Below are 20,660 nucleotides of genomic sequence, written 5' to 3'. Positions count from 1 at the left end.
GAAAGAAGGTCACTCGTGGGGTGTGAAGAGGTGGGTATAGACTGGAAATAAGAAAACTCATAGGCGCAGTCAAGGCAGAGCTGGACATCAGACGGCTGTGTCCCAGTGATTTTTTAACAGACTTTTACTGACTCCTAAAATGGGCTGCGACTCCTTACCGATTTAGAATTTGGAAGGGGCGTGTTGTGGGTGTCCCTTCTATGTTCTGTGACTATAATCTGATTGCATCCCATTGCAAAGTTACGGACTACTGATTTGGGGTAGTAATCCATTCGCAAAATCTTGTTAGGACCCCTTGCCCGTTTGGGAATGTAAAAACGTTTATTAGGCAGCAGAACATTCAATATGTCACAAAAATACTGGTCACAAACTGGACCCAAATTTTTGTGAGCAATTTTTATTCCATCTGGCCGTTGGTCACCAGAGCCTGTATGGTACATGCAGCACTAAAAATTTAATTCTGCCTGTTGAACCACTTACGATAGCTTTTAATGGCTGTCTCATTACTCCTAAACTTTATCTTGTATGCCCATGCTAAGTCCAAACAGCAATGAATTCAGTTGCCAAGTAAACCAAATTAAGTTACCTTGAGAAAAATGAGCACACTAACATAGCAAGTCTTTTCCGGGGTAGGAGGTGCAAAATGGAGACGAGTGGCTGTTCCGCCCTCCCTCAAAATAGTGTCCTATGTAGGAATCATTAATATGCTTACATACGACACCGCAATGAAAATAATAAACCTTATGCAGACGCGCAACGCCCGTTCGAACTGAAACGGCTTAACACCCCCCACCCCGCCTTGTCCGCTATAGCCTGGACTGTGCAGCCCCATCTCGTGGACATAGGCAGTTTTTGAGTTGGGGCTGACGCCTGAGATGCGTTGGAAGTACTTTGCAGGTCTTTAAAACACAATTTAACAGATAATGAGTCTTTCGTCTGCTTTCTCGTCCTCCTGCGCCCCCTACCGTCTCCACTCTTGTAAGAATTGTTGCTGCCAGCCGGGGAGTATTTTTACTGTGTTGGCCGGCAGATTATTAATGGGGAGAGCCAAACCGGAGCTCAGTAAATTATCTGGCTCGACTTTAAGAGCATTAACACAAAGAGCGCCCTCTGGATGGGATGTGAATAGTCCAGTAAAAAATGTGATACGGATTCTTCAAAAAGTGTATTTAATTAGTGTAAAAGTCTTTCACTTCAGAAGACTAGAATGAACTGCTTGCTGCATTAAGTGCCATTTTTCACGTCTTGCAGCAGATTTACAAACTTAATGCACTGGGCTTGCAAATCTTCATTTAGAATTTACCTTTAAGCGTAAAACTTGTTTTGCACTGCAAATTGCCTGAAAGTTACGCAAAGCAGCGCTTTGTTCTGCTTTACTTTACTTTGCATCAGGAGGCTGTTCCGTGGGCAGTGCATGAATGTTCTATGTTTCCATGGTTTTTAATGCAAAGTCCTATTTACTAACAATTGTAGAAAAGTCTTCGTGCCCCCAAAATAACGCCTCTTTGAGGCAGGTGTTAAAAAGGAGAAAATATTTTTATTTCTCCAAATGTTTCGAACCTTGCATTTGTGCTACAGTGTACAGCATGTATCCAAAGTGGGAAAAGTTTTAAAGTTTTCCTAGCTATAGTATTTTGCAATTGAATAGTACCCTTATAGTGCATAACCTATGCTAGACATCATGCACACAGTTTTGCACTATGATGCAAACATGCATGTTGGCGCTAGGTAGCCTGATTGTCCATCAGAGCTAGCTTAACAGATACGGCGCTGTCCTACTCTCTCCTCACACACAATGCAGTGCAGCAACTTTAGTTGCTCCTCTGCGTTGCATTGTTTTTTAGCAAATCTACTGCATAGTTTCTAAACAAAAACCTAGATATATCAATGTCTGCAATGATGATGCTATTAGTGCACCAAGATACAAGTAAATTATTATGGGAACCGTGGAAGTATTTAAATAACATATAGAGAAACATTAAAATCTATCAGGGGGCGTGGCCAAGATGGCGGCCTGAGTGGACGTGCTGGTCCTATCTCCGCCGCCCAGGCCTCTGAATTCACCTCAGGACTCCCGGCCTGGAAGGCCGCGGGGCCCGGCCATGGTGCCTGACGTGGGGGTACCCGAGGCACCCCAAAGAATTGAGAGCGCCGGCAGCTACAGTGTCGTGCGCGAGGAACGGCGCATCCTGGGCTGGTGCCTGCGGCCGGCGTGAGAGGAGGGCCGCCGTCCCTGCTGCGATGTGACATGGGGCCCGGCGGCCTGCAGTTCGGCCGCGGGGGAGCGGCGGCGCACATGGAGAGGGCAGAGAGCTTCTGGTAAGGAAGGCTCGAGTCGAGGGCTCAGCGCTACGCAGGTTGCTGAAACTGGTGAGCAGAGGTACCCGCCTTGCTGGGCCTATTGGAGAGGGGCCTAGAGACGTCGGAGAGGACTGAGGAGCACTATGCATGGCTCGATCTTTTCCTGGCCTCACACAAGTTTATGCCCGAGTCAGGGAGGCCACGATTGAACCTAGGGCCTTGACCGATCATGCTCCCGTTACTGTAGAGCTTACCATGGAGCTGGGCCGAGTGGGCGCCCCGACCTGGCGCTTTAGGGATTCCTTGTTGCAGAGCGGGACAGTGGTAGTGTCGCTCCGGCGCACGATCTCGCACTACATTAGCTTCAATGACGATGGCAGCACTTCTGTGGAGACTGTCTGGGAGGCCCTGAAGGGTGTGGTGAGGGGCGAGGTAATGGCACTGTTCGCGAGAGACAATAAGGCACCGAGGGAGATAAGGGAGAAGTTGGAGCAGAGGGTGGCTATACTGGAGCGTTCCCATAAATCCACTGGGGCACCCAGAATTTGGCGGGAGCTAGAGAAGGTGAGGCAACAGCTGAAACGGCTGGATTGGGATAGAGCGGAGTATGCAGTAGTGCGACTTAGGCATAAATACTATATTGGGAGCAACAGGTGCGGAAAGCTCTTGGCGCACCGGCTACAAGCGCAACGGGCTGCGTCGGTGATAAAACGAATCCGTTCCCCTTCTGGGGGGGAGGCCCACTCGAGCGACCAGATTGCAGAAGTTTTTGCGGACTTCTACCGGGGGCTGTATGCGGCGGATGAGCGGGACGATGCGGCCCTGGAGTCTTATTTAGAGGGCATAGCAGTCACCCCTCTTGGGGAGAGGGAGGCGTCCTTGCTGGACCAGCCGATAAGAGCAGATGAGGTTATGTCGGCTATCTCGCACCTAAAGGCCAGGAAGTCCCCTGGTTCCGACGGGTTCACGGCGTTATTCTATAAGACCTTCTGTGCGGAGCTCGTCCCGCTCCTTGTGCGTCTTTTTAATTCCTTCCAGACGACGGGAGCCCTGACGCCTAGCATGTTAGACGCTACCATTGCTGTTATACATAAGCCGGGTAAAGACCCAGAAGAGTGTGCTTCATACAGGCCGATTTTGCTCATGAACATTGATGCCAAGCTGTTCACCGGGAGTCCTGCATGTCGCCTCAATCCTTATATGCCGGGTCTTATCGATCCGGATCAGTCAGGTTTTATCGCAAACCGACAATGTGGTGATAACACGAAGCGGCTTCTGCATTTGTTAGATAAAATAAATCAATCTCGTAGGGCTGCGCTTTTTTTATCTAAAGACTCCGAAAAGGTGTTTGACAGGGTTCACTGGCCATACCTCTTCCAGGTATTGAAGCGTTTTGATCTGGGTCCTGGGTTTAGGTCTTGGATACGGTGTGCCTATCAGTCTCCTAGGGCGGCAGTTCGAGTTAATGGCGTGCTTTCCCTACCGTTCCCAGTTAGGCTTGGGACTAGACAGGGATGCCCGTTCTCCCCCCTCTTGTTTGCGCTATATATGGAGCCCATCGTGCAGCGTTTGCGGGACAGTCCTCTGGTCTCCGGTGTGAAATTTGGTGGAGACCATCATCTCATTACTCTTTATGCGGATGATGTGATCCTTACTGTTGCAGAGCCTATGACCTCATTACCTGCGCTTATGGGGATACTAGCTGAGTTTAGTCAGGTTTCGGGATTTAAGGTGAACATGCAGAAATCCCAGATCCTGAGCTTGTTGGTGAATTCGGATCACGAGGAAGACTTGAGAGCTAGATACCCCTTACAGTGGTCCTCTTCGCGCCTTTCCTACTTGGGGGTTGAACTGACGTCGTCTGCCGCGAAGACAGCGAGCTTGAATTATACGAAGTTGATCCGCGAGGTACAGCGAGATCTGGAGTTGTGGGGGAGGCACAAGTTGTCCTGGCTGGGCAGAGTGGCGGCGGTCAAGATGACTGTTTTACCGGGCATACTTTATGTGTTTCAAGTGCTTCCACTGACCCCACCTCCTCGGACAATCGCTACTCTTCAATCGGCGGTCCTGAGGTTTATCTGGGAGGGTCAACCGGCGTGTCTGCCGTGACAGGTTTTGTATCGCCCTAAGAGTGGGGGGGGGGATTGGGGATTCCATGTCTTTTGTGTTATTTCCAGGCAACGCAGCTGCGTTTTCTTTTAGAGTGGAATCGCCCGCTCACGGAGAAACATTGTTGCTTTATGGACCAAGCAGTAGCGGGCTCCCATATATGGAAGGAGCCTTGGCTCTTACGTCGGCATAGGGCTGGGGGACTTTATTCTTCTCCGGTCACAGGAGCAACATTGCGAATATGGGACACTGTGGCCTGTCGTTCGGGGTTGACGTCTTTTCTGTCCCTGATGACCCCCATTGGAGCGAATCCTGACTTTGAGCCTGGACTCAATCTAGAAGGACTGAGACGCTGGTACGAGGGGGGCTGTAAGAGAGTGGGAAGCCTCTTTGATGAACATGGGGTACTGTCCTTTGACCAGAAGAAGGAGATGTATGGCTTACTGGAGGCGGATAGGCTGATGTATTATCAGGTCCGGCACTGGGCCCTTCTGCTGGCTAATAGAGCATTAATAGATAGGCCTCTTACACCATTCGAGAAATGGCTGTTGCTAAAGAAGGACGATAAGGTTGCCATCTCTGAAATCTATCGACTCCTGCAGGGGCAGAAGCGCCTGCCCAAGTCAAGGGGGCAACTGAGATGGGAGAGAGAACTGGAGAGGGAATTTACGGACGAGGAGTGGGATTGTATATTCTATAGAACGCACCACACAGCCTAAAATGCAGCAGGGACAGAGACATCATATAAAGTGGCCTCCTACTGGTATTACACTCCAGCGCACATCCACGCATGGAGTTCTGGTAAGTCGGACCTGTACTGGAGGGGTTGTGGAGCCACAGGTACATTGGTGCACTTACTCTGGCACTGTCCCAAGTTACATTGCTATTGGGAAAGTATACTAGATGATATAGATGCAGCATTTCACACTGAGATCCCAAGGTTCCCATCGTATACTGTGCTAGGGTTACCCAATCCCCTTACTTTTCCCTTAAGATCGCTAAAGGGGAGGCAGATGGCTCTGGCGCTTAATGCTGCGTTACAGCAGATTCTAGCTCTCTGGGGTACGGACAGAGTATGGCTCCAGAAGCTGTGGTTTATCCTGGCTATGGAGAAACTCACTCTGGCCTCCCAGCAGCGAATGGGTGATTTGAGTGTATTATGGAAGCCATTCCTTCAGATACTAGCCTCAGAGTTTACGGAACTGACATGCCCGGCCTATCTGAGAGTTTTGAGATTGACTTGAACTGTGTGCAGGATGCTGTGAGGGGGACTTCGGAGGACTGGAGTTGGAGGTGGAGAGGCAGTAGGGGCCTGGAGAGATAGGGAGATGACGGACTCTGGAGGGGAAGCATTGTTAGAATGTTTTACTTATATGTATGGGTGGTTCACATTAGCAGGACTCGCAACCTGGAAGACTATTGGACGTTTCCAGCCTACTCTCTGGATTGCGAAATGGGGGATGGCGGGGAGGCTGCCTGTGGTGCGGTCCAGAGATTAAGAGCTTAATGGGAGGACTTCTGTTGACAGAGTTGTGGTCTTTGCTGGAGCGATATATTTCAGGTACTGCCCTGAGATGTGTTGTACTTTGTATGTTTATACTTTCAAAATAATAAACAGATTTGATCCTAAAATCTATCAAACATATACAAGTGAGGTTTCTGTAGAACATACATCCTACATTTAGTTTTTTTTAAAGGTACACTCAAATGAGAGGACAAAGAAAAAGGAGGCACAATGAAATACGGTAATTGCCTAGGGTCACACAATTTAGTCAAGCAGGTAAACCATTTAATCCTAGGATCCTGGTTTCACATTGCACAATTTAACCACTAGATGAAGAGGCAGTGGGTTTTGCTATTGACAAAAGGGGAGGGGGGTGGGAGAAGCCACATGAAGTCTTGGCTCGAGGTTCCAGAAAATACATCTTTCTGAGTTCTGGATTTGGCGCTGGACTTCAGTGGCTTACACATCTCTAAAAAAGTAAATTTGCTCCCAATGAAGACATTTTGATGCAGGATCAGCTGATAACTTATTTTCTCCACCCTAAGTCCCTAATTGACACCACTATAATCCTAGTTTATGTTACACCTGAAACCCTACTTGTCAATGACATGATGAGTTCCTTACAGCGCCTCAAAAGGCATCGTCCTCCCCTCAACTATTATTCACACAGCTGAAAGACCATGTGTCCATGTAAGGGGAGAGTGAGCTATCATATAGGCACATCACTCACCCAGCACGCATATAGGCACACCTCCCACTCAGCGCTCACAACGCTAAATATGCATTCACAGCACTCACCGTCACTCAGCACTTATACATACTCTCACACAGCACACATTGAATTACCCAACACTCATAAACTTGCACATAGGTCTACAAATGCATTCACAGAATATCTGTTCTTCATGTAGTGCTAGACGCCTATTCAGATCCAAGAGAGAAGAGTATAATGAGGATGTGGGATGGAACGGGAAGGGTGATTGGGCTCACGCTGAGTGAGCTGGTGTGGGGGTTGAGATCAGTCTTATTCTGTGGGGACGGGCTGGGAGAAAGTGGTGCTGTGGTACAAGAGGGGAATGCAAGAAATCTGCTAAAGGGGGAGCAAGCACGACAAGTTAAGGGTGAAGCATTGTATCTGCGGCTGTGGGCTGCTGTGAGAATTGAGTGGGGACTGCAGGCTAAGGGTGTGTGGGAACAGGCTGTAGATCTACTTGCTGGTCCTGCACTTTCACCCTGTTGGCCTTCATACTGGCCACTGTGAATGACAGAGGTGGTGTGTCACTGGTGACCATACCCCTATTGCTGCTTCCGAAGCCACAATGTAGACCAACACATGTGCCCTTTTGCCATGAATAATGGTAGTGCATTACAAGGGCTGCTAGTGGCAGGGACAGCTGTCGATTAGGTGGTCACGTCAGGGGAGATGGCGGCAGAGTCAGAACAAAATAGAACTTTCGTCTCGAAAGAGAGATAAGTGCTGGGATAGAGTAGTCAAAGTAGCAGACGAAGTGAACGGGCAGCTCCTTTTTTAATGGAGAATGATGATCAACACCTAGTCGGTGAGCTGGGCCTAGGGGCAGGGGCAGACCTTGGGGTCCAATACAATAGAAATGTACCTTACATGAAGCAGGGTTGTGCTGAGAGACACTCATTAAGGTCTTTTAGACCTCGTAACTTACAGGAGGTTGGCCGAAAAGACAGTACCGGCCTAGAACAGATGAAAGTAAGGGCCCCTGTTAGAGCAACTAGACCACGGTCGAAGATCTCTCTAGTGAGAGCTCCTATTTCCAAAAACCCCTTGGCGAAAACAGTAGTAGGGGGTCTCCCAATTGAGAAAAAGGCGTGTTCAGTCAAAAACCCCCGGAGAATTACTCCTTCTTTAGAACCGTACTTTAAAATTGGAATTAATACAAGTGGCTGCATTAGAGAGGCTAAGGCGAAGCAGAAGGAAGTAAAAGAGCACTGGTACGAAGCGAGAGGCATGGATGTTGAGAGAACTGACTCTGCGGAGTCATCTTCCACTGCGGACCTTCCAGTGATAACAATGCTAACAGCGCACAATAGATTTGCAGGTTTTTTGGTGGACACTTCTGATCCATCTGAAGGGATTCTCATGGGAGGGAGCAGGACGCAGTCTAAGGCCCAAGAGACGGAAGACTTAGGTACACGGAATGGTAGGCCCAACGGGTGGGATCTGGTTCAGCAGACCCTTGCTCAATTATCACACAAGATTAAAGAGCGCTTTTCAATCTCGGAGGTAAACCATAAAGGGATTCAGGCCACCTGCTCCAGCCTAGAAGCCAAAATTGAGAACTTAACCCAGCGTACTCAGGACTTAGAATTGGGGTTTCAGGTCCTTCAAACTGAGGTGCAAGAAAATGCCCGGGAGGTGACATGCCTAAACACAAGACTCGAAAGAATAGAAAATAATGCTAGAAGAAATAATGTCAGAATCCTGGGGGTTAAAGAAGGGATGGAAGGGGCAGATATTAAAACATTTGTAGTCAATTTGTTGAGGAATTCTTTCCCGCAAGACTGTTGGATGGACAGTCCTGAAGCAGAAATTCAGCGACTTCACAGAGACCCTTTTAAATAACACACCGGGTGGAAAAATCCTCAGAAGATCTTGGTAAATTTTCTTTCATATTCTGTGAAAGAGAAAATATTGGGGCTAGCCCTGAAATCAGGCTCGCTGTAAGCACTAGGGGTAACTTTCAGAATTAGATCTGACATCTCTAAAGAGACGGCCGACAGACAGTGGGAGCTGGGAAAAAGACTGGAGGATCTGAAGAAGCTGGGTGTCACGGCACAACTGAGGTTCCCAGCTATCATGAAGGTTATACGGCAAAATAAGATGCACAACTTTTATGAACCAGCAAATTTGGATGATTTTATTGCTCAGATAAAGAAGGGGGGGGCACTCAAGTGGAAATTAAGTGTGAAGGTGTGGTGATGGTTTTCCTTAGGGTTCCCACAGGGAGACACTTGTGGTGGGGAGCATTGGGAGAAAAGAAAAATAAATTGACGTCCTCAATTTCAGTCAGGTGATTAGTAGTCAGATTGAAGCACCAATTAGATATATTGGCTCTGGGTACAGCAGGAACTGGAATGGAAGGAATGGGTTTGGGTAAGAGAAACACGATTAAAATCTGGGCGATTCTCTGCTGGAATGTAAATGGGCTTCGGGTAGCTAAAAGGTGGCAAATAGTTTTACAATATTTAAAAGAAAGCAATGCCCACATACTTTTGCTTCAAGAGACACATCTCTTGAGACAGGAGTGTAAGGATCTTTTCTCGAAGCAAATATGGGTGGAGACCATAGTAGCAACAGACCAAGCACATTGTACCAAAGGAATTGCCCTGGTATTAAAACTAAATTCAGAGGTGAGTCTAGTTTGTATGAGACGGATGAAGGAGGGTGATGGATAATCACAGAGATAAAGGTCTATGACTCTGTGCATACACTAGTAACCTATTATGGCCCAAATATGGATGACACCACCTCGTTATCTCAGCTCTTTGCAAACCTTCTCCATTTTAAAGCTTCTATTATCCTAAGAGGGGACTTCAATGTCTTACTGCATAATGCTCTAGACAGGTCCTCAGAGAGGATACAAATTAGTTCCCCAAAGATGAGAGCTTATTTGCTGAACATGATGGAAAATGTTGATTTATGTGATGTTCTACTGAGATTGAAAGGGAATTGCATGGAATATACTTGCCATAGTAAAAAGAACTGACATTACTCAAGGCTAGATTATTTCTTCATGGAAAGAAAGGAGATGGAGAGAGTTATTAGATTCGACAATCTGCCTATCCATCTATCAGATCATTTGGGCTTTTGTTGTTAAAAACTGAGCAGAAGAATGTATGGGAAGAAAGGAGATGGGCAATCGATAGAAGGATGTTGGTACAGCCAGAGCTAGCTGATAAGATATTACAACAATCTGGGTAAGGCAGGAGAAATCACAACAGGCCCAAATGGAGGGGAAGATCACAAGAATGGAAGAGGTGCTAAAAACCAACACATTAAACGAGGCAGGAAGGGTGAAAATGTTAGAAGATCTACAAGATTTGCCGTTAAAATTCAGGGTTATGATGGAGGAAAAAGTATCACAGCAGTGGGAAGTTAGCAGAGCACGGAATATTATACATGGGGAAAGCTGCAGGAAGTTGTGATTGGAAATGCGCCAGAATAACATCAAGAAGATTATGGGTGGTGATACATGGTTGGTTGTTGAAGATAACTCTAAGATAAAAGCTGCTTTTAAAACCTTCTTTCAGGAATTATATAGAGAACATCTGGAGCCAGACATAAAGAAGCATCTTCCGATACTGTCTCGTGAGCAGGATTAATTATTGTGTCAGGAGATCTCTGGTAGTGAGGTTTTAGCAGCAATTAGAAATGCAAAGAAAGTGAAAGTGGCGGGGTCCTGATGGGATCCCCATTGAACTTTATTTGGCCATGGAGGAGGTTATTGTTCCAGTTTGGGTACAGTTGTTCAATGCCATATTGCCGGAGGGTGATCCTATGCCGAGATCTTGGATTGATGCAATAATCTCATTGATATTGAAGCCAGGCAGGCCAGCCAGTATTTTAGCAGGGTGCCTAAATAAAGTTGCGATCCATCTAGTACATCAAGATCAGAAGGGGTTCTTGCTCGGTAGGAATATGAGAGATTTTAATCGCACTTTAATTGGCTTCCTTGATCTGGCCACAAGCCTGGATATACCACTAGCAATTGTGACAGCGGATGCTACCAAGGCATTTGACTGTGTGAATTGGCAATATCTTATGATGGTATTAGCCCACTTTGGAATAGGGAAATCTTTAATTAATGTGTTGGCAAGGATTTATAGTGTACCAATTGCAAAAATCTACTTAAACGGTAGCCATTCTTCTGAAGTGAAGATAGAAAGAGGGACTAGACAAGGCTGCCCCATCTCACTGGTCCTTTTTGATCTTTACATCAAGCCTTTTGCAGAAAACCTGAGGGGAAATGAACAGATAAAACTTTTTGTGGTAGGTAATTTTTATACAGTTTGATGGTATATAGCTTTGATGTTACTTCTGCCCACCCGAACCTTATGAGGGAAGCCATGGTCTTCTCAAAGCTTGCTGGCTACGAGCAAATGAAGAAAAAACAGGCATAATGATCTGGAATCAAAATAGTGAGGATTCTAGAAGGGTTTCAGAAATGAGGTATTTGGGCAAAAAAATAATGCAGGATTTGGGAAAATTAACAGATATAAATTTGGAGAAGGTGGCCAGTGAGGTTGGGATTATGCTAAAAAAAATTGGGTACTCTGCCACTTACTATATATGGGCAAATTAATTTAGTGAAGATGTCTATCTTGCCGAAAATTACTTTTCTATTTAATAATATCCCCCTAATTTTTGATACAAAGGCTATTTCTAATCAGCACGAGAAGATATCCTCATTTATCTAGGCAAGCAAAGGTATTCACCTATCTTGGAAAAAACTGAGGAGGAGGGTTGGCGTCGGAGGATTGGCCCTTTCTGATTTGCAGCCTTATTCTTAGCCTTACCAGCTAAAGAATAATATGGTGATGTTAATGACCCCAGACAAGTCAATATTGGGGTTGTGTGTAGAGCAATGCTTGTAGCTTTACCAATGGAAGGTTTCGCCTATAAACTTGGGGTGCCAAAATTCTTCAAGAAAGTTAGGTTGAAGCAGTGCTTAATTTGCGCTTGCTGCTTCCGGTGCAGAGCACCGTCTCTTATTTTTGAGGGAGGCACTGATCTTCGTGCCTCAAGCATTTACTGTGAGCAAAAGACACATATGGGATGACGGAGGAAGAGAAAAACGAAAAAGCGACACACAAGGAGAAAGCAGAAAGTTGCAAGCGTGAGCTAAAGGGGCAGGGAGTGGCTGTAAATGGATTAAAGAGGCCAGAGATGGCTTCAGGATTATGCTACCTCAGTATTTCATGCTCCCACATTCAATTGCATCAGCTGTTAAGTTTCAGAGAATGGCTTTGGGCACCAGCACGTTTTTATTTACAAATTAAGCACTGGGTTGAAGTACCTACGGGCAGCTGCACCACTTGGTATGAGATTAGATCTCTCCTAGGTATTGGATATTATAGTAAGTTATCTCCCATCTAGAATTCACCATGGACCTGGGAGTGTTTACTGGATAGTTTAGCTTTGCCTCTAAAACAAAGTGGAGATACTAAATGGGGTCAGCTAGTCAACGATGGACAAAGTTCAACATGAGAGTTTTGGAGATGTAGGACGGAGGGGACTATATCCAGATTCAAGATTTAGCAGGTGAATGGGTGGCTTAAGAGCCAGGGGGTGTGGGCCCTAAACCAACCCAAATGGAACTAGATCTTCAGACATTTGGGGCCACAAAGAAGGAAGTCGAACAACAGTACCAGCATATTTTACCAGCAGTGGAGGACTCGATTCAACCATTGTGTGCTGGGTGGAGTGGATACTTGCCAGATGAGGAGCTGGAGGAGTTATGGCAAGTATCCTTTGCTACTTTATATTAAGTGCTTAAGTCTGCTGCCTTAAAAAGAAATCACTTTTTTACCCTTCATAGAGCGTATTGGACGCCCCTAAAATTGGCAAAGATAAGAGGCAGTTCAACCTCTGAATGTAACCGGTGTAGTAGCAGTGAGGCGGATGACGTCCATATGGAATTTTTTACTGCGGTGGGTAAGACAATTTCTGACTCCTTGGGCTCTGTAATTGAGGTAAACCCTCATTTGATTATGTTTGGGATATGGCCTCAGGAAATAGGTACCCCCCCCCCCCCACCAATCTACACTGTAGAGGCCTGGGGCCATATGTACCAACACATTTTCCCGTAGACACAGAATGGGTAAAACCCTTTGGTACATCTGGCCCCTGGTGTTTTACTTGATATTACTTGCAAGGAGAGAAATTTGCAGGCGTTGGATTCAAACCTCTGCGCCTAGTTGACATGCATGGAAAAGATCTGCCCTTTTTTTAGAGAAGTAGAAAAAAGATAAGTAAAGAGGAACAGGAAAGGGTTCTGGGACTTGCTAAAGTTTTGATGTGCTTAATATGTTTTCTTGTTCGATGATTAGTCGTCCCTTGACTTGGCTAGGCGGGGAATCTATTGCATCCCATGACCTAGAAGGACGTCTTCCATGAACTTAAGAGGATGGCAGTATTCCAGTAGAAGCTCAATGATGACATTATGAGGACTAAAAAAACAGGCAAATAAAAAAAAACACTTCCACCATCTGGGACAACAATGTCACATCCATTCACAGGAGCAGGTTATGTGATTCCAAAATGGACCCAGCAGGCCTCCATTCCACTGACAAACTCATGCACATATTGCATGTACCACAGAAGCCATGTGCACAACATATTTATGGAGTGTTAACACAAGGATTAGGTTGGCTCATTGACGAAGAGCTTAATACAAATGGGGCCTCCAATCCTGTGACATGATAGAAAGTTCTGCCCATGACTATAGATTCACAAAACATGGTATGCTGCACCATCGATCTACATGCTAAACTTGTGCAGTGTCGGATTGACCCACAGGGCAATCAAGCAGTGCCCGATGGGCTGCTATGACAGGTCATTTTGTGGGCTGGTTTATGTCTGTTTGTGGGCCTGTTTTGTGGTCTGCTGGGCCAATTTTTTACTATTCATTTGAATGATATTCAAACAAACATTGCTTGCGGCAAGCTCATGAAAACTTCCATATCTTTAAAAATACTTATACAGCGTGTCTTTACAAGTTCAAAACTACCCCAATTTGCAAATATGGGCCACTTTTTTAAGTACCAAATTCAATAATGGGGGCCACTTTTATTTTGATACCCATTCTTATTTTCTGTCCCCGTCCACCCCTGAACCTGTGTCAAACCAGTAGTCCACTGTCAGCAAAATGAGGGCATGCTAGGAGTGCCCACCAGGTCACAGGATAGATCCAGGATCTCAGCCACGGCAAGGGACAGTATAGGCTTCTATACACTAGACTAGCATGAGGCTTGAGCCAAAATCAGGGAAATCAGAGACTTAGGGGGTTATTACAACTTTGGAGGAGGTGTTAATCCGTCCCAAATGTGACGGATATACCACCAGCCGTATTACGAGTTCCATAGGATATAATGGACTCGTAATACGGCTGGTGGTATATCCGTCACTTTACTGTCACTTTTGGGACGGATTAACACCTCCTCCAAAGTTGTAATAACCCCCTTAGTCTTGCATTCAAGATAGGGCAACATGACTGCATACGTAGCAGGGGACATTCCAATCCCAACAGCATTTTCAGGCAATATTATGTTTTTTCAATCTGTACATGCTTAGTTGATTTCTATACATCTGATGTTTTGTGGATACTAAACAAGTTCATATGCACATCTCAATTTATAGTCATTGGTGTAAATATATATTTATTTTCATGCACACATGCAATAATAGTCACTTAACAGCATTTATATGGTGAGCAATGTGGATGTTAAATTTTATTTTCTCCATGAGAGGGTAGCAAGGAAAGCTGACTGTGGTTAGTAAAGTTAACAAACCACAATACCAGATGTCTGCCTTGCTCCAGGGAGACATGTCCTATATCCTTGCGAGCTGACAGTGGCCAGGAGTCGGTACCACAGGAAAGGAGCTCTGAATAGGGAGAGCTGTTGAGCGACCTTTAAATCTGATGAGAGGCCTAAACATCACAAACAATAACACCTTTGGAAGAGTTCAGGGGAAGAAGTCATTCAACTGCAATACTTGAAGTAGTAGTACCCTAGGAGCATCTTGGTTCATTGGCAACACAGCTAAATGTCTACTCATCACTTACTCTTGCTGATTTCGTCACACCTGAATTACTTCCTACCCACCAGAGTCAGTCTCCCTCCTTGCCTTTTGACTGTTCAACCACAATTCTAGCAGCACGGCTCAGTTCACCAGATAACAAAACACTAAAACAACTACAGTTAGTTTCCTTCAACCACTTGACCACAGGAGTCTTCCTCAATGCTGCAAACACTTAAAGGTCAGCAGAATCAACAGCAGACCTGTGTCCTCTTGAAGAGCGCTGTAGCCAATCCAGTCAGCACTGTCAACAATTCCTTGAATACAGATATCTATCCAGAGGAACTCTTAACTGTCTTACATAAAGCCTCCCTAAAACAAACACGTTTCTACCTAAAGGAACTCTAAATGTCTTACATAAACCATCCCTAAGATACACATGCCTTTAAAGAGATCCTTCTCACTTCTGGCCAGTAACCGACTATTTTAGCCAAAACGATAGAAAGATCTGCTTTAAGACAAATATCTGGGGGGCGTGGCTGGAGGTCACGCAAGATGGCCGCTGCTCTTTAGAGCTCTGTGAGGCTTCAGCACTTCCTGGTAAGAAGGAGATGTTTTCACATCAACATGGTTAATTTCTTCAGCATTTTTTAGCACGGGAGCACTGCAGCTGCATAAATATGCCTTTATCTTACAGAGACATTGAGTTTTGAAGTTATTTCAGAGACTTCATGTGAAGGCCTGAGGCAATTATTTATCTGGTTCATTTGCATTTCACTCCTTAAACCTTTGCACAAACCTAAACTTTCACAGAGATGTTTCTATTTGACTTTTAACTGCTTGCCTGGATGTGATTCTACAAATCTAGTTTCCTCTGCAATGGAATATTTATTACCTTCTGACAGCCAGATGAACTTTTGACCTCTCTCTTCAAACACATTTAGCTGAGGTTTTCAACTTTAAGTATTCACTGGCAGCTCTTGTCAAGGAGCTCTTTCAAATTGCTCTTCATAACATGGTAAATGCTTTCCTTTGACGGAGGGGATTTTTTCCTTTTCAGAAGGTTCCCTTAAAACTAGTCACCAATTGTTTGACTATGTGCCGTAAAGTGCCTTGCTCTTGTGGTATTCTGTCATGCCTGTTATGAGAGAATAATTTAGGATTTTCTATTTATATATTTTTTATTATATTTTGCTCTGTTGTTGGAAACCTCTGGCAGCAGCTTCTCATCGTAATATAATTTCATCAACACCTCACATGTCTGGCTTCCTATTACCAAATTGCTGCTGGCTTTTATGGGGAGACCACATAATTCTCAGAGTTGCCAGTCATCATCTTTCTCCAAGTCTAATAATCCTCTTTGAGTGGTGCGCACACATATAACGAAATCTTCTCTACCATCAGCTTTAACAATGGATAGTGCTGCAGTCCTTTTAAAGGATAGCGCCTCATCATCTCATGCTGCTGGCGCAATTGCGAAAAAAACATCTAACACCTCCTCCGTCAAGTGCCCAAAAAAAGATCTTGATTCTCCCTCAAAATCACCTACACATCTTTCTCTAGATGATGTCATGGAGGAATTGCGTGCACTAAAGCCCTTTATGATGGACACTAATTCCTCTTTGCAAAGTATTGAGGAGCAGTGGTCCCAACACGAACAAAAAAAATTGTACTCTGGAACAGAGAGTCAGTAACCTTGAAGATTGTAACACTGTCAATCCTCAGATCTCTAAAGACATAGCTCAACTGAAAAGGCTTACTGAAAACTTAGAAAACAGAAATAGGAGAAATAATCTCCACCTTTTTGGGATTCCAGAAGGTTTGGAAGGCTCTAACATGATTACATTCCTTCAAAAAGCAATACCTTCAATTCTTCGCTTGCCTTCTACCTCTCCCCTCTCTATCCAACGGGCACATCGTTTAGGTCCACAGACTTCAACTGGCCCTCGTGCACATCCTAGAGGAATTATTATTCTCTTTCTCCAATTTACTGACTTGATGCAAATACTCTCGGAAGTCAAAAAGATGGGCTCTTTGCTATGGTCAGGTCATAAAGTGTTTTTCACACAAGACTTCTCTCCTGCTACAGCTGCACGTCAAATCCTTGAATATTCGAAATGGTCTTCTTCATTCATGCCTTTTCAAAATTACATTCAAGGACAAATCTTACTCGTTTGAGGAACCGTCAGCACTACAAACGTTTATTAACCAACACAAAACAGAAACAATGGAACTAGGAGCATCTGCAATCACTTGAAGATATAATTTAATTTGCCTTTAATGTCCTTTCTTTTTTTTTTTCTGGACAGTTTAATAGTAATGGTTATGTTTAATATTTATATCCATGGCTTTCCTTCTCTGCATCTTCCTATTTTCTTATATATAAATATATATTTTTTTAGATAGTGTTCTTTGTGCAATCCTCATGTTCCTTTCCCAACCATATCCCTTTCTCACCATCCAAACTGTTCTCCTACACGTTCCACTGGTAAGCTTTGATTTTTATTGTTTTTCATGTCACAGTCCTTTAATGTAGCTATTATGTAATTTGGTCTCCTGAATGGTACATTTTTCGTTTGTATGTTTTTTTTTTCTTCCATGAAACTCACCTTCATATGTTTTAATATCTAATATCACTTTTCTTGTGCTGAAGCCACTCTTGCCTGTCTTTTCAGGTTCTCCGCTGTCCCTCTACCTTTCGGGGTATTCACTTTCGATCTTGTTTTCTTTAGCTTTCGTGGACTTTAGTCCCTGTATTGCCACATCCATGCATATACAACTCCTGGAGGTCATCTTCCTCCTTTTCTTTTTCTTTACTATCTTGTTTCTTTCCCATTTCTTTGCTTTTTCAAAATTTATATGCCTAGTTTTTTCCTTGTTACAGCAGTTGCTTATTAATACTTCTTGTTATGCAACTTAGAACTGTTACTTGGAATGTTAAGGGGCTTAAACACCCCATTAAACGTCAGCGTGTCTTAACTCACCTAGCTCGTTTGAATTGCCACATTGCTTTGTTGCAAGACACTCACCTCAACGACTCTGAGGCAATTAAGCCTAAAAAACAATGGGTGGGTGACATTTTCTACTCCCCTTCCATCACAAACAAAAATGGGGTAAATATACTCTGTCATATATCTCTCAAACCTACCATAATTTCACAGCATCAAGATACAGAAGGTCGCTGGGTACTTGTTACATTTACAATTGACAATATTTCTCTTACTATCCTAAATATATACGGCCCCACACATCCAGATCCAAATTTTTGGAAGAATCTTTCACATATTGTCTCTGAACATTCCTCAAACAATTTACTAATAGGTGGTGACTGCAACCAAATTCTCGATCCATTTTTAGACAGACGTTCCACGTCAAGTTTCATTCCACATGCCTCCCACAAAGCTTTTAAAAACTTTATTTTACAGCATTCTCTCTCTGATTCCTGGAGAGTATGCAATCCCAACCTCTTGGAATACTCTTTTTATTCTCCTACCCACCATTCCCATTCTAGGCTTGATTATATCTTTCCTAGTAAAGGTTTATTGCCACATCTGGTAAACTCTGAAATTGGTGCTATTTTGATCTCAGATCACGCACCTGTGATTACTGACCTTGATCTTTTTCTTAATGGTTCCAAAACATCTTCATGGAGGTTTAATAACTCTCTACTTTCAGATGCTACTTTTATCGCTTCCTACAGTAAGTTTATAGAAGAATACTTTCACATCAACGATAGTGATCAACTATCATTTCATTTTGTGTGGGATGCATTCAAAGCAGCCTCTAGGAGTTTCATCATAAGTTACGCTCACTCAAAAGAAAAGTCTGCTCAACAAAAATCGACTTCCATCCTTGAAAATATAAAGTCCCTAGAACATGAATACTATACTCACAAAACTAGTAAATCACATCTTGAAGCACTAGTCTCAGCTAAAATGGAGTTTAACCAAAATACCACTAAACAAGCATGAAGCACCCTCCTGAAAATAAATGCCAGATATTATGGTGGTAACAATAAAGCTGGTTCTCTTCTAGCTCGATATTTGAAACAAAGAAAAGAAAAAACAAATATTAAATCTATCACAGATAACAATGATGTTAAACACTTTAGAGATAAAGATATAGCATTGTATTTCGCTTCTTACTATAAGGACCTGTACACTCCAGAACACATACCAACAGTTGAATCTCTCAACCAATATTTCTCTAATCTCAAACCAAGAGACCCATTGCAGATTGACCTCTCATCTTTAGACCAACCCCTACAACTTACCAAACTATTTACAGCTTTACAATCTCTCCCCAAGGGTAGGCTCCAGGCCCAGATGGCTTCACAGTAGAATTCTTTATTCAGTTTGCTAAGTCTCTTTTCCAAACTCTTTCAATTACTTAATCATTTTATAATGTCAGGTTCTGCATCTGGCTCATTTACGTAGGCCATGATTTGTCTTATTCCCAAAAAAGATCAGGATGTGACTGATTGTAAAAATTATAGACCCATATCTTTAATTAATACTGATTGTAAACTCTATGCCAAAGTTTTCGCTCTCCGTTTACTCCCATATATACCTGACCTTATTGATTCTCATCAATCTGGTTTTATCCCTAATAGAAATGTAGCAGATAATTCCTGTACTTTTAAAAATATTATTAACAAGGCATCTAAACTTAAGATTCCTCTGGCAGCTTTATCATTGAATGTGGAAAAGGTCTTTGATAGGGTCTACTGGGGTTTCTTGTCGAAAGCATTGGAATGCAATGGACTAGGTACTAAATTCTGAAATTTTATATCCATTCTTTATTCCTCACCATGTTCCTCGGTTATAACAAACGATATCCAATCTCCTTTTTTCCCTCTTAAAAGGAGTACTCGTCAGGGATACCCATTATCTCCTTTACTATTTATTTTGGCTCTCGAACCTTTTCTATACCAATTAATAATGCACACATCAAATTTATGGTATATGCTGATGATATTCTTTTGTTCATGTCTCACCCTGACACTTCTCTTCCTGCATTCCTGCATGAGCTCAACTTATATTCTGACGTATCTGGCTATAAACTTAATATAGAAAAAACAGTGGTCTTACCACTTAATGCTCATTGCACTGGCTCTGTATTCCTTGATGCAGGATTATATTGGAATTCTTCTAAGATTAAATGCCTGGGGGTATGGTACTGCACTACTCTAAAGGATACACTAAGGACTAATTTAGAAATCTTATCTGCAAAGCTTGTAGATCTCACACAGAAATGGTCTCCGTTATATCTCACGTGGTGGGGCCGCTTGGACACCATTAAGATGATGCTTCTCCCTATCATTAACTTCTTCCTTATGATGCTTCCTATTAAGATACCTAAACTATTTTTTAGTTAAATTGATAAAATTCTATCCAAGTTCCTGTGGAACGGTAAACAATCCTGAATCTCTCTTTTGAAATTAAAACTTCCTAAAGTACAAGGTGGAGTTAATTTCCCTGACTTTATAACTTATCACAAATCTTTTGGCATTAAGCAAATACATCCCTATTTATCTACACTCAATGATGCCCCTAAAAAGCTATGGTTCTCTTTGGAAGAAACATTTATTTCTCTCTTTTCCCATAAACACATTATATTTATGTCTAACCCCCCCAAATTCTGGTTGCCCAGCACTATCTCCCATTTAGTCAACTTACTGAAACCTTTTTTTATTTCGCATCTTACTCCCATTAATCAATTCTTTAACAGTCCTATTTGTCACAATAGTTCGCTTAGGAAACAAGGTAAAACCTTGTGTTGGAAGGCTTGGATGACTAAAGGTATTCTTCTCATTTCCCAATTATATCATAAAGACTCTATCATCCGTTTTACTACTCTCTCAGCAATTTATAATCTCCCTATTCGCATGAAATCCCAAGATATCATTCTTTCTACTGTAGTCCAAGAGGCCCTCAATAAACTTATACATCATAATCATTCTTCTCTTGCATC

The 20,660-nt window shown here is 43.4% G+C and overlaps 1 protein-coding gene across 1 annotated transcript in view; it reads right to left on the bottom strand.

Annotated features, from left to right (window-relative positions):
• Positions 1-20,660, bottom strand: part of NOX5 (NADPH oxidase 5) — a 246,625-nt gene that overhangs the window by 10,047 nt on the left and 215,918 nt on the right. The gene's annotated exons all lie outside the window — the stretch shown is intronic.

Source organism: Pleurodeles waltl, chromosome 3_1, assembly GCF_031143425.1.
Source record: "Pleurodeles waltl isolate 20211129_DDA chromosome 3_1, aPleWal1.hap1.20221129, whole genome shotgun sequence".
NCBI classification, from domain to species: Eukaryota; Metazoa; Chordata; class Amphibia; order Caudata; family Salamandridae; genus Pleurodeles; species Pleurodeles waltl.
Note: the sequence above shows the minus strand (reverse complement) of the source record. Positions and strands in the feature narration are given on the sequence as shown.